Source organism: Corvus kubaryi, unplaced genomic scaffold, assembly GCF_017639235.1.
Source record: "Corvus kubaryi isolate FWS band 111438036 unplaced genomic scaffold, C.kubaryi_AGA036_p1.0 37396, whole genome shotgun sequence".
NCBI classification, from domain to species: domain Eukaryota; kingdom Metazoa; phylum Chordata; class Aves; order Passeriformes; family Corvidae; genus Corvus; species Corvus kubaryi.
In genome coordinates, this window is record NW_024581135.1 from 9,946,467 (window position 1) to 9,969,667 (window position 23,201).

The 23,201-nt window shown below is 42.8% G+C and overlaps 1 protein-coding gene across 11 annotated transcripts in view; it reads right to left on the minus strand.

The window, feature by feature from the left end:
* Window positions 1–23,201, minus strand: part of KALRN (kalirin RhoGEF kinase) — a 483,534-nt gene that overhangs the window by 459,320 nt on the left and 1,013 nt on the right. The gene's annotated exons all lie outside the window — the stretch shown is intronic.

Genomic DNA, 23,201 nt, shown 5'->3' on the forward strand with positions numbered 1-23,201 from the left:
CTTCTCATACACCCTCCTCACACACTGTGATCACACAGCAGTAGTTGATCCAAACATCTTAAGGTCTTTTGCAGTGTTTGAAACAATCCCATATTCACTGGTGGCAGATTTCCCCGAAGCCCCCTTCCTTCCACACTGTTAAATCTCTAGTCTTGGCACATGCTATTCAGAGTATCAATTGACTTTTCCTGCTTAAATTGAGACACCTAACCCAGGATCTCTAAACTGCCTTTGTCTTTTAAAATATTTATTCTTACTAACAATGTCACCAAGGGCTCGTAAATTTATTAACATGCTGAGCTGGCCCTACCATAAATGCCCATATTAAAGACAGGAATATCGAGTAGGACAAACAGGAAGTGCATTGCAGCAGAGAATGCTGCCTCGTACCAGAGAAGTGAATAAAGAGTGATCTGGACCATCATTGTGACAAGGAAAAGATCTGAGCTCTTGAAATTCTAAAATCATAGAATTACGTAGGTTGAAAAAGACCCCAAAATCAAGTCCAACCATTACCCCAGCACTGCCAAGGCCACCATGAAACCATGTCCTCAAGTGCCACATCCACATGTCTTAAACCCCTCTACGCATAACTCCACAACTTCCCTGGGCAGCCTGTTTGACAGCCCTTTTTCAGTGTTGAAACTTGAACCAATTTTCCCTAATATCCAACCTAAACATCCCCTGGTGCAACTTGAGACCATTCCCTCTTGTCCTATTATCACTGGTTACTTAGGACAAGAGACTGATCCCCACCTTGCTACAACCTCCTTTTAGGAAGCTGCAGAGCTGTTTTGGGGGTAGTGGGGGGATGGTTTAAGCTTTGTTAACTGTTTTCCAAACTATCAACAGAAACACTTAAGGATTTAAACTTCACTGAGACCTCTTGGTTTTAAAGCTTTCTACAAAATACTGGCAATCTGTATATTTGAGATATGTGGTTCATGGGTAGAAATAAATCACCCTTATGGATAACTTTCTACAGGGAATCATGTCCACATGGTGAAACATTGCTTGTGATGGTTAACATGAGCTTCAGGTGCCTGTACATAAAGTGTAAAGTCAAGCAAATCCATCATGTAAGGTATAACTCAGCCAGCACATCCACAAGGGAACCACATACAACTGCACTGGTTGTGTCCACACTGGTCCTCAAAAGTTGGCTCAGGAGCAGACACAAGGACAAGATGGGCACAGATCTGTCTGTCTGCTTTCTACTTTCAGGAGTGTCCCCCAAAAGCTTCCTGGGGAAACTCCTGCAAGAAGCCCACGAACAGTCCGTTGTGTGCCCCTCATGCCCTCAAACCCACACCTCTGTCACACTGAAACCACCCCAAAATGCCAGGCGTACCCACGCACATCTATGCAGTCCCATATATTCCAAGATAAGGACCTCATCTACCCCTAGTAACAAATCTGTAGATTCACTGAAATACAACATGGCAACCGGTTTTACTGGTTGGTGCTCCCATAAAGCAAGGGCATTCTCATCTCCAGGTAAAATTCCTCCTGGCCAGAAGCATGACAGGTGCTTCAGAGAAACACAGACATAATCCCAGCCCTGCCAGCACTCAGAAACAAAATAAGACAAAACTGTATTAAAGTGCCTCGTTATTCAGTGAGTGGAGGTATTAACATGCAGACAAGACAGAAAGAGAGGGAAGAGGCCACTCCATCAGAGCACCCATCAATCACCATGGCACGAACAGAGCTGACAGCTCCATTAACTCTGGCACATGCAGGTCACGGGCTTGCCTGTTTGTTTGTTTGTTTGTTAATATGCTATCAAATCTCATTTTGAAGGAAAGTATTAAAACATGGTAGTTTACCGGTGATAAAAACAGAATGGTTTTTTAGGAGGTGCTTAAGGAACTAGTTGGAGGAGCAGGGCTGAACAAGGAGTTTTCAGCAAAACTTTCTTTTCATTATGAAATATGTCTTTGACTCAGAAAAATAATCAGTGCCCCATGTTCTCAAAGAAAATAATATTTTTGTTGGGAAATATACAGTACTTACTAGCTAATAATTTCTATTCTAATATTCTGGGTAGTTTTCAAACAAAATTTTTCAGTTATTAGTGGTTTTGTCCAAACATGTCAAAGTATCTGATTTTATTTTTTTTAAGAAAAGCTGAAGAGATTTCTCCTGAAATTATCAATAAACATGGACATTTTTATTGTTACCACCAAAATTTTCAGGACGAGGTTATGTGGAGACCATTGCACTGCTGGGACACAGAGATGGCGTGGAAAAAGCATGCAAAATGATAAGTGAAACAGCCTGCATACCATGAAATTGGACTGAAATTCTACAAATAAAAGACAGTTGTTGCAGAAAAGTAGTGTTTAAGTTTGAAGGTAGCCAATTCCAGCTCAAGCCATGAGCTCACAGAGTCCTAGCCTCCAGGCAGGTATATGATTTGAAGGAGACCAGACAGTGCTACAAATGCCAAGTATTCACAGAAAACACAACCAAATCATAGCAAAAGCATCTGGGATGCAGCTTTCCCTGTGTTTTTGTGTCAATCAAACTCATTTCCAGATGTGCAGATAAACCATTCATGCACAGAGGTTTTCAAAATGCTGAAGACAGCCTGTAGGCTGCGTGTAGACTTGTTTCTACATATAACACAGCAAGCAGGAGACCGGAGTGCCTTGGCTGGGAGCACATGCTCATAACACAGGAGAAATTGTAGATTTGCCAAATGCAACCACCTGAGGCCAGAGTCTGTTTTGGGACAGGTCAGCCCCACTGGTGTCTGTTGTGGGATTTTGTATCCCACCCCCTCAGAGGTTGCACAGCAGTGGAACTGACCCTCTGGATTGGACTCATGGCTGTTGCCTCATGGTAGAGCCCTGCAGGAGTGTGCGCACAAGGAAGTGTGCTTCCAGCATGAATCAATTCATTTCTCCCCAGATGAACTACACCTATTGACAGAACCACAGAATAAGCTGAGATGGAAGGGACCCACAAGGATCATCAAGTCCACCTCCTGTCCCTGCACAGCACCACCCCCAAGAGTCATACCATGTGCCCAAGAGTACTGTCCGAACACCTTATATGGCTTCCCCTAACAGCCCCAAAATGACTGGGTTTAAAAGACTACAACAAAATTAAAACTAACAAAAACAAGCTAATGGGCTGTGATGAAAGATACTGTATTTCTCCTTTGAAGGACAAGCATACAATGCATTCAGTGACCCAGAAAAACATACTGCCACATCTAGGTCTGTTTGTTATGAGTAAATGTCACAAGAGGTGAAACAAGGAGAGGTCAAGTCTTTGCCTCAGACAGCTGGAGGAAGCACTGTGTTGTGCTGTGAATGCATTTGGAAGTAATTGCCAACAAGGAAAAGTCTTTTCTTTCTGGTTCTCATGAGCCTGAGGGCTACAGGGCATGAAGCTGTCACAAGTCATCATCAACACACCTGCAACATGCACCAGATGGGATCACTGAAGTCAATGACACAGGCCTTGGTGTTTGGGGAACACCCTATCCAATGGCCCAGCCATCTCTCCTCAGCACCATACACCACTCACCTCACTGTTGGTGGAAGCAGGGCTTCCTCCGTTTGTTTATATGGATGCTCGACTCTCCTGAATGAGTCTACACACAAAACCAGGACTCTCCTCTTGTTGTCTCCACCAGAAACTGAAAGAGGACATGATGGCAAGAACACAATGCCCTGGTGAGGGGTTGGACCACAGCATCCAGTGTGTGTGCTATGGGAACAAGGGAATTGTATTTCCTGGGGAGGGAAGACAGGGTGAGAAAATGCTTTTTCATAGCTGAAGGTATCGGAAATGTTTAAAGCCAAGTGATAGAGTGGTGGCTTGTTGTGCAGACAGGTCACAGCATGTGGACGTGACCTGCATAACCACTGCCAAAAGATTCCCCAAGACGAGAGAAAAAGTATCCATACTTTCAGCAGGCCTAACTCTGCTCTCAAATGCACTGATGTTAAACCAAAGTAATTGAGTCTGAGCACAGCAGAAATCAATGAGATCACTGTCAAGTCCAATGTCAAACACCCACACGCTTACAAACTCGCCCAAGAGATTTTCATACTATCCTCTGTGAACTAAAATCTTGAATGTTTTCATTCAGTTTCTGCAGAAAGTCTTGCTGTATCTGCCTCTTATCAGCATGTTTAGAACACTCTGAAAACCCACAGAGCATCTCTCATGTCAAGATTACATGTGTGCCACTCATGTGCATAAATATCTGAAAATTACTGATGTTATACAGAAAATACTGCCGGGGTAGCAGCCTCCTTTCAGCCCAGGAAAGCAAGCACAGTTTAGCAGAATCTTGAAGTTGCTCCAAATTGCCTATAGGGGAAAATGCAGCCATTACCAGGCCCTTGGGCAGGAACATACATCTACAATAGATGGCATCAGGCTGCAAAGTGGCCATCAGAGGCTAAAACTGGGAAACACCAGCTGCATTTCTCTCCCTTAGCCTATTTCATGGTTTCCTACAAACAAGACTATTGTATAGGACAAAAGTCAGAGCAGCTTCCTGAACTCTCACACAACAGTGTTCCTTGGCCTGTGGTCCCACTCAGGGTTCAGCAGCAGCAGAGCTGGGTTCTGCCCCTACAATCTGTCACTATATCTGTGTGCAGGCGCTCCCTAACCCGGTTGTGTCAAAACGATCCAGGTTGGCTTTCTATTTAAAAGCATGGAGGGTTTTCTTTAACCCAGACAATTTTGACTGATTTAGGTTAGAGAAGGAGTACATGTGCAGCTACACTTGCAGACACCAACCCCCAGCTGTGGGGACAGTGCCCAGGCACTTTAAGTCTGGCTTGGGTTCAAAGCCTTTGAACCCAGCTCAGCTGCAAGCCAAGTAGCACATCTGGCCACAGCTGTAGATGCTGTAAGTTCAGGAAAAAAAATGGCAAATGAGGCTACATTCAGTGTCCTAGATAAACTATGGAGTGTAAAAAGTTACAGTATGATTCACAGGAAACTCCGAAACTCAGCTTCAGATTCCATTATCACAGTTTAACCTCCCCCTCCTTCCCCCCTCCAATTCTGGTACTAATGGTCTTCATTTTTCAACTAAATTCCTCATTTTAGGGTGACTAGAATAAACTTGTTAATACTACATAGCCACACACCAAGACAGGCATCCCGCAGTAATTCAATCACCTCTCAAACCAGGGCTCTGTGGGTATTTATTTTAGCCACCACACTCCAGAAATGTGAATTTTAAAATGGAAGCAATGGAAGCACACTAGAAGAGCTGAGAAGTTTCTCTCCCTCAAGAAAAGCTCCACGTGTTACCTGTATGGTAGCCAGGCAGTTCAGATCTTTCTCTTCCTCTACGCTGGCTGTGGTTACACACACCAGAGCCCTTGTCTGGCTTCCCAGGCATGGGCAGAACTCCTAAGGGATCCATGCAAACATAATCTGCAACTCACAATGGGAGACAAACAGTTTTGTACCCTTCTTTTGTTCCCCCACAAGAGGCACCAGACTTGTGACCAGGATCACATTTGAGTCAATGTCAAACATAGCAAGACTCCAAGAATCTGTTCCCCAAGTTTCTTACCTAGGCATGTCATCCCATATCATCTTCCAGCAATCTCTGCTACCAGCCCAACTTGAGAGTCAGATCATGTCCTACTGCTGGCTAACATAGCTCTAGAATGGGAAATTACATTTTCTTGTTTCACAGAAGTTTGGATAAAACTGAACATATTTGTCTGTGTAAAATATATCAAGATGAAAGATGTTCCTTAGGTGCAAAATAATAAATGTTTCTCTTCATTTAAGAACACAGGGTCTAGTAATCCAAAATTTGTTTGGGGATATTCTGAAGGATTAGACTCTTCAGATTCATTCAAAAAAAAAAAAAAAAAAAGGAGAAAAACTGGTTCCACATATGCTTCATCATAAAAGTATTTATCTGACCTACAGCCAAAACCATTTTATCTCTGTAAGCAATCCTTCAACACTGCAGAATGCATTCACTGCTTTCATTACCAAATTACTTTTTAAGAGTTCAGCAGGTAATTGAAGTTCCAAATGTCTTAAAATGGTTTGGCAATGCTGAGATTTCCTAGTGGACTTGCTATCCAAGAACTTTAGAGGGAAAAAATCAGCTGGATACTAAATATATACCCTAAAATAAGATGGATTCAAATTACACTAAGACGCAGGCTTTTAAGGAGGGAGAATGTTTTATATGAAGAGTAAAGCTCTGCTCAGAGGAGGTTCCATGATGTTGAAGCTTCAAACTCATATTCAAAAAGTTTGTGAATTTTTCAAAGACACTATGGTGGCCTAAATCTGTTCCTACTGAACTCAAAGGCTGTTAATTTTGACAGAAAACTAATTAGGACAATGCTGTCCCATATACTTTGTACTATTTAGCAGACGACTCTAAAACCTTTTTCCTAGATAAAAACAATTTTGTTTATGACTTTTCCAATTCACTCAGCAAGAACAGTGAAAGGAATGGGCCTAAATCTGTTCCCCACACCAAAGTTGTCTGCATTCCCCCAAGGCTGCGGTGCTTGGTGGCAGGGGCAGGAGAGCCATGAGCAGCACGAAGCCGGCAGGCTGGGCAGGCAGCTGCCAGCTCCAGAGGTCTAATGAGGACTCTTGCCTCAGCTACATCAATAGCTTTTGGCAAACCGTTTTCTGCCTCGGTTCCTCACATTTATGGAGTGGAGATGATGGCAATGTTCTGTGTTTATAACTGTTATATGCACTGCTTTAAGGGCTATTATTTTACAGGGCTTTTTATCCACAGCCAATTACCCAACTCTGAGAGGGAAACTGAGGCATGGAGCAACACTAATTGCCTAATATCATCCAGTAGGCCAGAGCAGAAGTAGGGTCTTCATCTCCAGCATTTTACATTATCCTCTAAACTTATCTACAACCTTGGTATTACAAGGCGGAAATTAGTTTGCTGTTTGTCCAGCACTGTCAGATGGCATGATACTTGCTTACTTCTGCTAACACCACTGTTTAGCTGGCTTGTTGTTGCTCTTGTTCCTGCAGAGAAACATAATATCAGATTTGTAAAATCACACTGTATGCGAAGACACTGTGATGGTAAATGCAGGATTACTGTCTCACTGCAGGCTCCAACAGCAGGGAAAGCTGGTAAGGATGTGGGCTGCTCACAAGCTAACACAAGAAGCTTTAATGATGACAAGGGGAACACAGAACAAGAACACCAAGAGCTTTACTTTTCACAGCAGCAATCTTTTCTCTTAGGATTACTCTAAGGCAAAAAATTCCTTGTTCTGCAATGGATCTGTTTCCACAGCAAGGGGATAACTGGTATTTAAGATGAACAAGAGTAATTGAGGAACCTTCTGGTCTGGCATAGATCAGAAGAGGTGAGATGCATAAAATTAAAACCCTGGGTTCCATATCCAAATTATGGTTCCCACCCAAAAAGATACAACTGTCTCACAGGGATGCAGCACTCCTTACTGCTTTATGCTCGCTTACTGCCTTACTGCTGAGGCATTTCTATTGCAACACTGCCACTTGTAAATGGAACTTGGGGATACCCACAACTGTAGGATAAATGTTTCTGGCTGCACCTAGATGAACTGACACCATGAAAGTAAACCCTTAGAAGTATCAATTGAGCTGTCTGCCAGATAAAGCATGCCAGCCTTTTCCTCGGGGGGCCTCAGGGAAGTTACAGATGCAGAAGCTCAAGAGCTCTTGTTAGAAGCGCTTGCAATTCAGCTGCTGCACCCAAATTTAAGCCTATAGAAACATGACAAGCAAAACAGCAGAAGAGGGCTGAGATATTGGGAACTCAATTCCAGTCAATACCAGAAAAAGCACCCGTTGATTTGGGATGCTGGAGAAAATCAACGCCTGCCTTTCCCCTTCTTTTCATAGCAGGTGTTCTCTCACACCTTGGTAAGTCTCTTATCAAGCAGCATAAGTAAGGAAGCTCTGTCCGACTAACACATGGTACTTAACCATTTATTGAACTCTTTAATAACAATAACATTGTTGTAAAATAACATTTTCCAGTTCCTCTCGTGCTGCAGACCACGGCGCACTTTGCCATCTGAAACAATGAGCGGTGACGTGCTGGACCCATGTGCAGCTGGACAGGAAGAGCTGAAGATCCAAGGAGGTTTCCTTTAGGCCCAGAGGCTGGGGCGTGACGCAGGGGAAGCCCGTGTGTTCCCGGATGGCTCTGGGAGCAGCCGGGAAGGATGGGGTGCCTGGACATGGTGTCTGTATGTGCTGTTCCTGACACAGCTGCCAGAGACTGTGTTTATTTTACCTTAACTAAAGCAAGGGACGTTACGCAAAGACAAGCAGAGGTGCTAAGAATATGATTTTCACACTGAAGCCCTATGGAAGAGTCACATATACAAATCACCCCTCAAAATGAAAATGCAGCAATTCATGCAGTCAAACTCAGCTACTACTCATGCACACCAGCACTGCAAAGCACAACCACAGAGTAGAAAAGTGGAAAAGCAGAGAATATAGCTACCCCAAGAGGAATCTGGGCAAGACATAGAAATGCAGCCTTCCTTTCCAGAAATTGCACAGGGAATGCCTTATTTGTACCAACAGCTTCAAAACCATGAACCTCAAGCCTTAACTTCAAAAAAAGTGAACTTCTAATATCTAAGTGCCACTTAGGGGCTCAAATAGATGGGTGCCAACCACAGAGCCCTTAGCACCTACTCATCCATGGAGGCTTTCTATCTAAAATTCCCATTTGTCAGCAGAGTCTCAGCAGGACTTCAGTATGATAAAAACCTCCACACTCCATGACAAGTCCTAAACTTACACATTAACATATTCATTTACTTATCCATGTGTAAAAGTGTGTCACTTGGACAGCTTTCTTGAGCATCAATACCTAATCCAAAGCCATCCATTACGGCTTTCCCATTTGTTCCTGGATTGAGAATCAACTCAAGTTACTTCAGCACAATTGAAATATTGTGTAGAATTATACAATAGAAATACTGAGACAGTTTTAAGGGACTGAATACAAGGTTTATATTCACTCCTACATGCTGAATTCCTCCTACAAGGAAGTACAAGCCCAGGCTGGTGCCCGCCAAAATCGCATTGTAAAGCTCCTGTGCCACTGATATTAAGAGGAGCAGTGCAAGGACCTGTCCAGACAAGGCGCCAGGGACTGATTCTGCAACAGCCCCTGGCTTTCTGGATCAGGGTTGTTCAAATTTCATTCTCAGCTGTAGTTGAGAGTTCTGGATGCTTGATGTTTTAAGTCTTAGTATAGTACCTTTATCTGTAGCTCTGTAACAAAATTAAGGATGAATCTTATGTCAACTCTTGCATAAAATCTTTGGTCATAGAAGATTTTTAAATAATTTTTTAAAGATAGTCAAAATAAGCATAATAATGTTTCATAAAAGCCCCAAACTCCAACTCCCACTACTTGAAGGGAAACAGAACAGCCAAGAAACTGCAATGTAACAAGTTTTATTTTCCTCAGCAAAAGATCTGCAACTTTCCACTACTGACACAGGATTAAGAATGGAGAGAATAATTTGGTACTGTCTGATACAGAAAGCAGATAGAATTGGAATGGCAGAACAGCACACGGGGACACTCCTGTGGTCCAGGCTGCAGCAACGTAACACATGGGTGCTCAACACCAGTTCAAATCAGGTCATAAAATCCAATTCATCAGAATAACCTTTCAAAAATAGATTGCTACAGTTGGTTTCCTCTGGAATCTAACTGCTTCAGCCTCCTGCCTGAGCCACTGCTTGCAAGGGGTCCTCACACCAAAAGGAAAAGTAATGTCTAGGGAGGTTTAAATGCAGTTCCTGGAACACTTCACAGGGAAAATACAGATTGGAGAGCAAAAAAGGAGCCAGGAGAGGAGATCTCTCCAGAAGTCATTAGCTGCAGCTGCTAACATAGCTGCATGTCAGATTTACAAAAAAATCCAAAAACCCAAAACCAAAAAACCACCCCAAAACCCCCCTTTTTTCCTGTGTGCACCCTTAGTCTCCCCTCCACATTTATCCTATTAGTTTCAAGATTTTCAGTTTAAACTGTATAAAGTCTCTGTCTTGACTATTTGACATTCAGCTAATTTGTGTACAAACAGAGGTCACTGCACATCCCAGGAGCAGGACAAGAGGAAAAGGAATGACAGAGTCTCTCAAAAAGGAGTGATAGCACTCTCTCCTTCCTTCAGTAGAACTAATTGGAGGCCCATTTGGATTGGGGTCATCTACAAGCCAGGGCATGGGTTTGATACTTCTTGTCATGAGAGACACAAAACTGAACACAGGATTAGAGGTGACTCACTAGTGTCAAGTACAGGGGATTAACTTCCCTGGTCCCGTTGGCCATGCTATTTCTGACACAAGCCAGGATGCCACCGACCTCCTTGGCTACCTGGGCATGCTGCCAGCTCATGGCAGCCCTCACAGTGCTGTGCTTTGCACTGGTAGCTAGAAAGGTGTTGATAACACACCAGTGTTTTGACTACTGCTGAGCAGAGCTCACAGCACCACCACCGTCTCTCCCACATTCCCTCCCTTACCAGTAGGCTTGAGAAGGGACACAGCCAGGACAGCTGACCCAAATAAAACCAAAGGGATATTCCATACTGTATGATGTCTGCTTAGCATAAAAGCTAAGAGAAAGAAGGAAGAAAGGGGGTCATTTGTTATTTATGACCCTTGCCTTCTGGAGCAACCATTACACACACCGAAGCCCTGCTTCCCTGGAATTGGTGGTACATTGCCTGCTCATGGGAAGTAGACATTAAAATATTTTGTTTTCCTTTGCTTCTGTGTGCAACCTTTGCTTTTTCTTTATCAACCTGCCTTTATCTTGATCCACGAGGGTTTTTTCTCCATCTTATTTTCTTCCCCCCTGGCCTGAAGAGGAGAGTGACAGAGTGGCTTGATGGGCACTGGCCAAGGTCAACCCACCACAGGCATTTACAGGGGGAAGAGAGCTCCCACATGAATCTCTACAGGCCTCAGACTGGTGATCACGGCCTGTGCTACACCTCCCACAGCTTCTGTCTCTAAAGCTAAATTCCAAAGAGGAAACTTTCCTTTGTCTATAGATTCCCAAGGGAAGATGCAACGTGACTTTCTGTTTGTCAGTGTGAAAATTACTCTTTGGAGTAGCACCTAATTAGAAGTCTCTGCAGTTGTCTTATTCACATGTTCCATGGAGAATGTTACTGGGCAAACATAGGTGGGATGTGCAATCAATCAGTGCTCTTCAGAAGGCCACAGGTATTTATTCTACCCCAGACGACACTATGTTAAGCAAACATTTGGAATAGCAACACACAGGTTCTACATTTGCTAGATATAGTCCAAGAGGAAAATGTACAAGGAAAAATGAGACCAAGAAAAGGAAATCATATACTATGGTTATAGCTCTATTAAACTCAGCTGTATAGAACCAGTCAGGAGGTAACATCCCATGCCCCAAGTAACTAACATGCTCATGAGAGACATCCACAATATAAACCTCATGGTAGGGCAGCTGACTCTGCAGCAAAAAGGAACCTGGCACTTGTAAACAACAACAAAGTAGGATCAGAGCTGTAAACGGCTCCTGACAGCACTCTATTCATGGAGAGATCTCTGTGAAATATGGAATACATTAGCAAACCTGGGCTGGAAAGCAAAGTATTCTTAGGTAGGTGGAACTTTGTAATAGCATGTCATTAAACCTCTCTTACATTTAGTATTTAGTAGATGTAACTTTCACAGCAGCATGCTCATTACCAAAAAGGCACATGGACCTTACCAAGCAGTGAGCAGAATGGACCCAGAGCCCAAGTGCCTTCTTTTGTCAGTGTTTGGGCAGCGCAGTGATGAGAAAAATCATGTGGAAGTATTAACACATTGAATTGGAAATATCCTTACTCTGCTACCAGTCTTCTTTGGCCCTATCCCCACACAGGTCTGTCAGCCGAACGTGGGCCAAAATTTCTGCCTGTGTCAATTACTGTAGCTCTTCTGCTGTCACTGGCACTGGGCCATTTTTTATACCAGCTGTGGCTCTGACCTACATATATTTAAAAATAGGGTCAAGTGTAATAAAAATCTTAAAACCATTGGACTTCTTGGTGTGGACATAGGCAAGGTGTGTTAATCTCATTTCCAGCTAAGGCCAAGAAGTACAACCTGTCTGAAGTAGGACACCTGCATCCATATATAGGCACCCATACTAAGTCATTTAAGAACAGACAAGAGTTTGCATATATTTCTGATTTCACTTCTCATTTCAGCATGAACTTTTGAAAATCCTACAGTAAAAAGGGATTGGTGTGCTTTTCATGGCCCATGCCCTGCCAACAGAAGGTGAAGCCATTAGGTGCTTTGTCAGGGTTTGCTCTACCACCAGGACATGGGTTTCTCAAGTACATGGGCACCAAGTCCATACAACCTAAAGAAAACCACTTACTACAGCTTTGTGCATGATTTTCCCCTTTTTGTAGATGAGACTTCCCTATTTTATACAAAGACTGCAAAATTTAAGAGTGTTCTGAAATGCTGTACTAATTCTGTGTATTTTTTCTAATTACTGTTATCTCCATTACCACTGCACACCAAGAGGAGCTGAGGATGGCTGAGCCAAGCAAAGAAATTATTGTTCACCCTGCTGTACATCAAGCACTTCTTGATTTTGGAGGTGGATGCTGTAGAAACTTTCCCTTTGTCTACCCGAGAAAGAACCTATCAGTCATTGGGTTTGAACTACTGCAAATGAGCATCATAAGGCCCCCAGGCTGAAACATCATGATGGAGCTGAAGCTGGAACAAACACTGAAATCAATCCCAATAGCATCAACCAGGTCCAAGGTGACAGTACCACCCTACTGCATGGCTCAATGACAAAGACAATCAGCTTTAAAAAAAAAAAAAAATCATCTTTTCCTATTATAAAGACTTATATGCTGGTAAGTGTCATTTTTACAAACTCCCATTACCACATGGATCAGTTTCAATTGATTTAAACTCATCCAACCAACAGGGTTTCCCCTCCAGTTTTAGCATCAGAGGTGTTTTAAACCAAAACACTGTTAAAAACTTTCTCCTAGCTCAAAGAGTTCAAGACCATCTCATTAGGGATTTGATAAATAAACTGAAACAGCAGACAGATTACAGACTAGCAGGAATCTGTAAGAGATAGGTGACCTATTTAACACTCCAGCTAACTTTTGAGCAAGACTGAGTTGAATAGGAGCAAGCTGTTAACAGGAGATTCGCACACCTTAGATCTAACTCCTCGAAGCTCACAAGATCATTACCATTTACCCAGTAGGCCTGACTTTCTCCTTCGGACTAAATTTATCTGAATGCTTCAGACTGACTCAATTAGCACCACTCCCGAACTCTCTGCCTCGGCACAGAAAAGCAGAGCAGGAAAGTTAAATTGCTGCGAACAGAGTGGCAGTCAGATCCAAGGAGGTCGGCTCTCCATGACATATTTCTGTGAACAAGAGGCATTAAACATGAAGCAGAACACACAAGGATTTTGGCTCTGTGTCTTCACTTCATATGGAAATGCCTTCTCTTCACAGCATCAAAGCAAGGCAGGCATCTGGTGCACCACTATTAAAAGACTACAGTGTGATAATAACAGTCTTCAATGGTGAGGGACATCTAGAAGAGAAAACCTTGCTATTTTTCCTCTGCTTTGTCATAGCGCTTACAGCTGTCTTACCCAGTTTGAGCATGGAACATGCACAGGCTTTACCTGTTCCTTCCTTTCACCATGTACCCAGGCAATCTTTCCATTCTATTCTCTAGTGTCAGAAAACCTACCTCTGGCTTTCTATCCCAAAAGCAACAACTCCAATCAAACCTCTTATTGTCTCATTCCTGTGATTTCCTCTGGCTTCTGACCTTCCCCACACTGACATTATCTGCTTCCCTTCCCCAGAGGATGCAGGCTGTGACGCCTTTCTCAGCCAAGTGCCCTACAGTTCTGAAGCGCTCTCTTAGGTAACTTCACGGCATTCTTCCATGCTTTCCCTACAATTTTCTCATTTCTTCCCTATCCTTCTGCTTGTACGTTATTCTCAGCCATTTCTTCTGCTCTGCACCCAGTGCTTGACTCCATAACTCCTCAGGCTTGTCCTTCAGACATGTTTAAAAACAAAAGCAAAACATGAATCTTTGGTTAAATGAATTCACAGTCCACTTGACAGCTTTTATCATAAGCACTCAATGGAAAGGATCATCTTTTTGTTCGGTGTTCCCACAGCATCTGCTTCAGAAGGAACTAATCAGTGGCTGAAACAGCAATACAAATAATAAGGCCTGGTAGAGAGCCATCATTGCATTATGACAATATCGTAGGTCCTATAGGAGGACAGTCCAACTGGAAGTTTTATTGTATTCACTCACGATTTTTTTAATATTCTCAAGCACCTAGAGCTTCAAAAGCTGTGCAGACTGACAGGTACAGCACTTGAATGGCCTGCTGAAAACCAAAGGCAACTCCCTGAAAGTTTTCATCTGGAGTCTCCACTACACTTGTCCCGTGGGAAAAGGCAGTGGTAAACAGTGGAAGAGAAACACAGTCCAGATATTTCCACAGAAAGTAAATCTGCTTCTACAGAGAACTGCATGTTTCTTGCTAGCTATTATTTTTAACCTCTTGCAGATTTATTTTTACTACAATTTAAATGTATCTGTTATATGCCATAACATTATTATTATGGGAGACACTAAAATAGCAAAGTATTCTGGGCACTTCATACCATTTTACAGAATAGGGAATTACAGCCAGCAATGAATGACTTGACTGCTACTCACTGCAGCAGCCACCAGTGCTTATGACCCTCCCCTCCCTTTCAGCCTTACTTCTTAAAGCTCCTCTGTGGAGTTACTCCCAAAGTTGTGATACGCCTTCTCTTGCTGTTTAACTGGTTGAGAGGATGGGGGGGGAGGGAGAGGAAAAAAGGAACTGAAGTTAATCCAACTTATCAGAATGAATTTTGATTTCTGCTACCAGGCTGTGGACACAATTTTGGGCTCACAGCCCACAGCTTGAAGCTGCTGAAGCCATCAGCTAAGCCTACACATCTCATACCAAAAACTACCTGGGATACCTTAGAAGCATAGAACAGTTTGGATTGAAAGGGCCCTTTAAAGGTCATCTAGTTCAACACCCCTGCCACAAGTAGAGACATCTTCCACTGCCTCAGGTTACTCAGAGTCCAGGCTTCCAGGGATGGAGCACCCACAACTTCTCTGGGCAAACGGTTCAAGGGTTTCATCATCCTCATCATAAAAATTTCTTCCTTATCTCTACTCTGAACCTACTCCCTTTCACTTTAAAAATGATGCCTCTTGTCTTATTGCAACTGATCCTTTTCTGAGCCTTCTCTTCTCCAGGCTGAAGAACGCCAGCTCTCTCAGCCTTGCCTCATAGGACAGGTGTCCAGCTCCTCTGATCATTTTTATGGGCCTAACCTCGAGGATTTAATTCCGTTTTCCACTAAACTGTTTTAAATAAGCAAAAGTTTGTTTGTGCAAGGGTCTCAGGCTTTGGCTTCATAAGACCAAGAAAATACATTTAAATAAATAAATTCCATCTTTGATAATCAGCTTAGCTTTTCAGTGCTCCAACACTGAGGAACACCTCTTCTTATCAAGTCAAGCTATGGTAGGATCGTAACTTTCCACTCATGACAAACACAGCTGGCAAAACTCTTTGTGTTCAGCTTGGATGCTGTTTGGCACAACGGTCCGACATTCACTTACAAGACCAGTGAAAAATATGCACTGCTAATTTTCCTAAGTGCCATGCCAGCGCCTCTGGGGGCCATGCATTCACCTACCTTCCCATACAGTAACAGGATTTGTTCCCAGCTAATAAAGTGGACTTCACATCAACCGAGGAAAGACTTCAATTAGGATGTCCTCCTTCTTCATTACTGGATGATATATTCATGGCAAAGCACTAAAGTTGATAACGTCTTTAAAATACATTTTTTCTGTAGTGTGGGAGATACAAGCCGCTAATCCCTGCAGATCTCTTTTTTCTCCCCATTGCCCCCGTGGTTTATCATGTCCAATTAGCCATCTGCCATGCCCGCACTGCCATACAAAGGAAGCCCCCTCTCCTCCGCTGCAGCCCATCAGCGGGGTATTGTCCCTGCTGACAAACAAGAATCAGACACTATTGTTTCCAGCTGACGATGCTGCTCCCAAAGTAGGCTGCCAGTTGCCACTAAAACAGCAGGAGCACCAGGGTACGCTCCAGGAGCCAGGAACCATGCCAGCAGCACTGATATTACCGGGAAACCTATAGCAAGAGCTTTTGGAGATATATTTATATACAGTGAGAGATACAGATATAGATATTTTCTGATTTCAGGTAACAAACCAACCCGGGCCGACTACTACCCTTTCTATTGCAGTTGCACTGGAGTACGCCTGACCTGCTGCCTTTACTGCTTCATCAAGCAGTCACCTGGCAAAGAAAGGGTCACAATCCCCAGAAGAGAGCAACATCTTGGAGTCAAATCTTTCCTTGTTATGTTTTTATTATTGTTATTTTAAAGATAAGGCATGTCTACTACCACTTCAGCACAGCTAATTCCACACACCAAAACTACCCTCCCCCCACCTAAAAAAAAGTATTTTAAAAACCTGAAAACTCCACCATCTCTATATGGGTATTAATTATGTAACGAGGTTAATTTAATTTCTCTCACAAACAACATACATTCACCCTTTTTCCCAAGGCCACTTCACTAAAAGAAATGACCAGAGCAGCTGGTCTGCCAGTCACCAAGATGTTAAATGGAAGCTCATTTCCTCTTATTATTCTCAGCAAAGCATGATGTGACCCTACACTAAAAACTACAGTGTGCCTAATTATGGTAGTTTTGTTCCATCAGTGAAACTGAAATGCTGGTTCATATAATTAAGGTTATTATAAAAGGAATTTCGTTTTTAGTTTTAAAGGTAATTTGTTGCCTTGAAGTGGAAGTGCAACAAATTAGACCTATGTACCTGAATGTTTTCATTTTGTGCAATTTGAAAGAAACAAAAAGCACTCACAGATTTAGTAAGAAAGCCACACGTTGATATGAGACCAAAAAAACCCAATAAACCACAGTTTATTCTGGGAACTTGTTAAAGAAAATGAGCAAACAAAATGAATATTTATATTTAAAAGTAGAAACAGAATTATCTTCTAAGCCCTTGATTAAGTAACAGAAATTACTTAAACTGCAACAAATGTTTTAAATATTTAACACTCCAGCACTGAACATACTTAGTTTCAATATATCACTTTATATCACTTATATGTTCACTGAATAGTTCAAAATAAAATAAATGAAAAACAACTGAAACTAATGTGAATCCACAGTAATCACACAGGTTAATGACTTTCACAATGACTTATAAACAGAGGAAAGTCTTTGACCTGGATTCAAATACAAGGATCATTCTGAACCAAATATGAAATACGACACGAACACTTAGCTATTTTGCTGAAATGTTACTCCATTCCTAGCACAAAATGCTCTAAATCCCATTTCAACACACTGCAGGCCACATATCACACAGGTGACTGACTTAAACCTAGATTTCCCATTGCCATTGCAGTGCCTGGGCCAAGTTCTGTTTTCAGTTACATCCGTGAAAACTCCCAAGCAATTCCTCTGAAGTTCTCTGGATCTGTACAGCAGTAACACAATCCATTCTAGAAGCAAGTGGGAAAGAAATAATTCAAAATATTATGACTTCTTTTTTTTACAGTCCTTTACACTTTAAGGCTCTCCATTCAGACAATCATATTTGACTTCTCTTTTCATATCCAGCTCTCTTTTGCAAAATGTGTATTGGAATATTCACTGTTATTCTTGCCAGATTCTCTAGGCAAAATTCCCCAAGTGGCAGAGTCCCTTCAGTTAAACACAGGGTGCGTGAGCCATGCAAGGCTGTAAAACAGGAGTTGTTTATCCAAAGAAATATTAAAAGCAGGACACCAGTCCAAATCAAACAAAAGCACAAATACCTCTAAGTCATTTCATGACTTTAAGTTCCAGCTGTAAAAGGCACAGCACTATGGGTTTATAAGGCCTAATACTCCATAAGTATTTTCTTTGATGTAACTATGAAGTACTTAAAATACCACTGGGTACTGTATGGTACATGCCACCATGGAGCCATAAAGCTGCTATACATCCATAATCAGCCTTTCCAGAGACCATAAGGTCACAGCAGCTGAAACAACAGAATACTTCATTCCCAACCTTCAAGAGGCCCAGAGCACCTGTGCAGCCAGAGGACTCCCAAAAAGGCTCTTAACATGGGGGTGTGCCTGGAAATTACAGCAAAGAAAACCCACCAAACTCATCAAAGTTGCTCCCATTTTTAAAACCTCATATTTCCCCAGCAGGTTATTATTATGGGACTTGATAAAATACAGTATGGGAGGCAGGTGGTAGGAAAGAGTGATAGTTGTATTTGCCTAGCCAGGCTGGATACTCACTTGTATCCATGCCACTCATCATTCCAAGACTCACACAGCCATCTAAGTCCACAGGTAAAACGGTCTACACAAGCACTAGGAGGGTTCCTCTTTTGTGATGACTTCAGGATTACACTTCTTTCAGAGTTTCGACCCAAAACCACAGTGTAGGCAACAGGTTCCCTCACATAACTTCTGTAGGTGCCTTATCAAGCCTTATTACAGTGCCCTTTACTCATGTCTGTGTTTTTAGCTTATGTTCCCTATTGCACCTTGACCTGGGAATCAAGGATTGTGAACTTCAGTACAGATGAGCTCTGAACAGAAGCTGGGTGTGAAAGGCCCCTTCCTCTGAAAGTAAGTTCAGCATTAATTGAATTAATATCAAATAGAATAAGTATCTTCCTACTGGCCTATAACACAATGCAATCTCATCCAGAATAAACACATTGTAAATAAGATATCATCCCTGTTGCCTGTACATACTTCTGAGTGAGAAGCAAGAAAGTAGTATGGGAAAGAAATGCTCTTCTGAACATAAATCACTCATTAAATTGCTTCCTTCCATCATCAGACAAAAAGAGATTCTTCTTCTTTGTCACAAGACCCCAGAATCCAGCAGTTTCTGCCCCATTTCTCAGCAGCAACTGCATGGCAAGAAGGGCTGGAGGACAGTCATTCCCACCAAGACCTCTTGATTCATCTATATGTCCTTTCCCATGTCCACATGAAAATTCCTGAACTAGCAGATCTGCCTCAGAGAGTCCCAAGGTGGAAGAGATGGGACAACCACGGGGCAGAGCTACACAGCCTTCCCCATGTACTGTGGAGGCTTGGGGGAAACCTGGGTGCCCACCTGTAGGGAAACAACTGTGCTCCTCCCCCATGTCAGTCACACAAAAAAATAAAAACCACCTACATTAGACACTAAAGAAAGAAAACAACAAAATTCATATTCCTCACAGGGTCAGAGGTCAAAGCCTTGGGAGAGTGGTACAGATTTTGATTAAAAGCATCAAAGAACACAAGAGCTTTCCAAACAGTAGGACAGACCTGACAACAGAGCCTCCTTTATCAGTACACATTAGCAGACCCGGCCTTATGAATTATGAAGTCTCAAAGTAAGGAAGCCAGGCATCACACACACACACACCTCACTCCTGGTGACAACTCCATTGAATCAATTTACCTGCTCTGCAAGGAGACACTTGAGTCGATCACCCTCGAGGAGCACTTCTCTGCTGACATCATTTCAAGCACATCTTTTGATCAAACAGCCTGGCCAATGCCAATCATTTTAAAGGTATTTAATAGCAGAACTGCCAGTCACTCGTGCACAAATGAACAACACTAGAAGTACAGTTGGCTGAAAAGCAGAGAGCAAACAGAATAATTCATCGCATCCAAAGAAGATGGAATGTCAATTTCCAACTCACTCACAGGAAGTATCGATGACAAAGTCAGCACCTTTATATCAGACATAATCAATGTTATACTTAAGTGCCAGAAAAATAAATTAGAAAATAAAACAGTACCTGCTAGAGCATAAGAAATATTGATGACTTCTTTCACTAGTAATTGGTAGTTTGCTAAATTGTTCTGTCACTGACCTCTATAAATATTTAAATTTTTAGTAAAGAATTTTCTTATGTGTTTCACCCCTGTATCCAAAACACACTGCAGCTTAAGCAGGAAGCTAAAGCTTTCTCTCTGTGTCTGCATTCATATGATATCTCTTATTTGCACACTTTGCAAAGTGACTTACTTTATGTTTGAAACTGTAATTATTTGGATTCAATTCCATGCAATACAAAAGTTTCAGTACACATTTAATACAGACTATTATGAGTTCCAGAGAACCTGGTCATATTTTACCTGTCAAAAAAAACCAGACATAAGAAACTTGGTAAGGTGTACCTAGGCATAGATTCAGTTTTTTACTCAACAGAAGCGACAGACATCATGCAGAAATTGCTGCTACAATTCAGCAGATGGTGTTATCCTAGAAATCAGAGCTGAAGACAGCAATAGTAATTTCTGCCCTTTGTGTCCCTCTGTCTGTTAATATTTATCCAAATTACATGGGATTGAATCTCTAAAAGAGAATTCTTGAATTTCTTACTGCATATATCTGATGGTGAAAATTAGAATAGTCCCTTTCCTGCCTGACTCCAGGGAGGTTTTAACTGACTGCCAACATCAACTACACCGTTGTTAAATCCACCCTTTCTTAAAAGTCATTCCTAGTTCTCATCGGTATAAGCACCAGAACAGACCTTCCTTTATTACTTCAAGTTAGTATCTTCAGTTTGCCTTTCCAGGTCCAGCTCAGAAACCTGCTATCTCAGGTGTCTCCGCTGATAAGGGATGGGTACCTCGAGTGTTTGGGTGCTGGCTTGGGGAGCTGCTCTGAGAGCGGCGCCACTCTCAGCATCAGCCTCCTCTGCCGGTACCAGGGAGCAGCCTATCGATCCTCACGGCTCAGTGCAAAGCCCAGCTGGTTGCTAAAAACCTCTGAGAGAGGTTTAGTTGCTTCAACTCTGGTTTTTTTAAACAGAGAATGATGACTTCATGCTTTTCCATATGGTAACAGTGAATTTGGGAAGAGTTTAGGCTGCTTTGTATACACTTGAGTTACTAGAGCAGCTAATCTTTAAACCATATAGATCCATTTTTTTATTTGATGTGAGCATTTAAGACAATGGTTATGCTTTACAAATCAAGAACACAAGTCAGGACAAGGTATAAAAGAAAAAATCTAGTATCAAGGGAAAAAGAATGCTAAGTCAATGCAGGTCTCTGTAGCTATTACAAATCAGACCCCATCTCACAGTCCTTACTCAGACAGGATTGCCATTGTCAGCTGGAGAGGTGTGGGAGTCAGTTGTGTCCTGGCTGCGATTGTCCTCCCAAGCCCCACATCAGCTGTTCTCTCCACCACCCATTAAACCCAACTTCGCACAGGCACAACAGCAGTGTGCAAACCCCACAAGTGAAGGGGCCCCAAACAACACAGAGAACCAACAGTGTCATTTCACACAAGTCATACCTGTGCTTGTGCTTTCCCCATTTCTCAGGGATGTTGCCAGGCCACTCTAACAGCAGACAGCCAAAATTAATTACTAATAGTCTGGGTTTTTTTTTTTTTTTTTCACATCATCTTTTTGGACACAAAATGCAATGTAATGGTGCAGAAACAAGAATATTGCCATCTTCTTTGATGAAGCTTAAAGTGAAGCAAACAACCATCAGGGATGGCCTATGCATACATGCTTCAGTGCACGGGTAGGACCCAGGCACCTCTCCTAAGCTGAGGTTGCTGTGATTTTGTTTCCTCAAGAAGCAGAAGTGTTAGGAGACGCTCTAAAATCTCAGGGCTAAATGTATAATGCAAGTTACAAGAGTATTTATGGATCTACAGGTGAAATTTCAGGTGAAGGGAGCAGCTTGGGAGAAATGTCTAGCTACATGGCTCCCTGCGCTTTTCCCTCATTTAAGAATACTTTTTTATATAAGCTAGACAGATTTAACTCTCTACAAATTCAATTCTGCTAACATGCTTACATTGAGAAGGCAGTGTCACAGGGAAATGATTCAGCTTTGGGTGAAGGAGGGGAGAGAGCGAAAAAGTAGGGGGGAACCTTAATTAGCACGTTTCTTTTAAAAGGAAAATTGGTGGGCTATTTTTCTTTTCTTTTTTCTAACAAATCTGTCATTGTTGAGACTTAGGAAACTATCTTGTAACCAGGTAGGCTATCAACAGGCAGTTATCCTATGGCTTAATGACTTGTGGATTATAAGATACACACAGCCAGACTTTATCATACTTATCCTCTAGATCAAAGGGTTTTCACATAAATGGGGTGCAGTCTACCATAGCAGGGAGCTGCTGCAGGCCTTCAGGATTTTACTTCTTTAAAGTTTTGGTGATTATATAATTGCTTTTTTGTAACTGGAGCTCAAAGCATTGTGTGTAGCTAATGAGCAGGTTGAAGAAGGAAAACAGCTGAAAAACAGTCTTGACAAACAGCTGTGGCAGTAAGTGTCAGTCCTATCCCAAAAGGGTCAATCCCCTTATGAAACAAGTACTTAATCCTTTACAATAATCTACCAAGAATATTATAAAACTTTCTTAAGATTTTGACGGGGGAGGGAGTGAGGGAGAAGGGGGGTGTGTCATGCAGACCACAAGTTGCTTCAGCTGAGATGCTCATCCTGTGCAAAGCCATGTTTCAGAGCTGGGGGCTCCCACACAAACACCACCTCACAAACGGGCGATGATGCAGTGGGGACCCCAGCACGTACCTATTGCCCACAACATTTAATTAACCACTGCTTCATTAGCAAAGGCCCTCTACGCTCTGCTGTTGTCCAGCTACACTTTGGCTGCACTTCAGCATCCTCTGAATCGGGAGAGTGAAACACCGGGCTCTCGCCCAGCCCTGAGCTACTTAGCGAGCCCGTCTCCGCGAGGTCAGCATCCCCGGCCGGCAGCGGGGCTGCCCAGGGCGCCTCTGCACTCAGTCACTGCCCACCCGAGGGCGGCAGGGGTAGCGCCCGGCGCTTCGCCCGGCTGGAGCGGGGCAGGCGGGGCAGGCAGCCAGCTCCGCTCGCAAATACCAGCCGGTACCCGGGTGGCCGCCGCCGCCCGGGGCGGGGGCCCGGCGGGGCCCAGCCAGCGCTGCTTCCCGAGGGGGTGGCAACGCGGCAGCTCTCTCCGAGCATCCCCG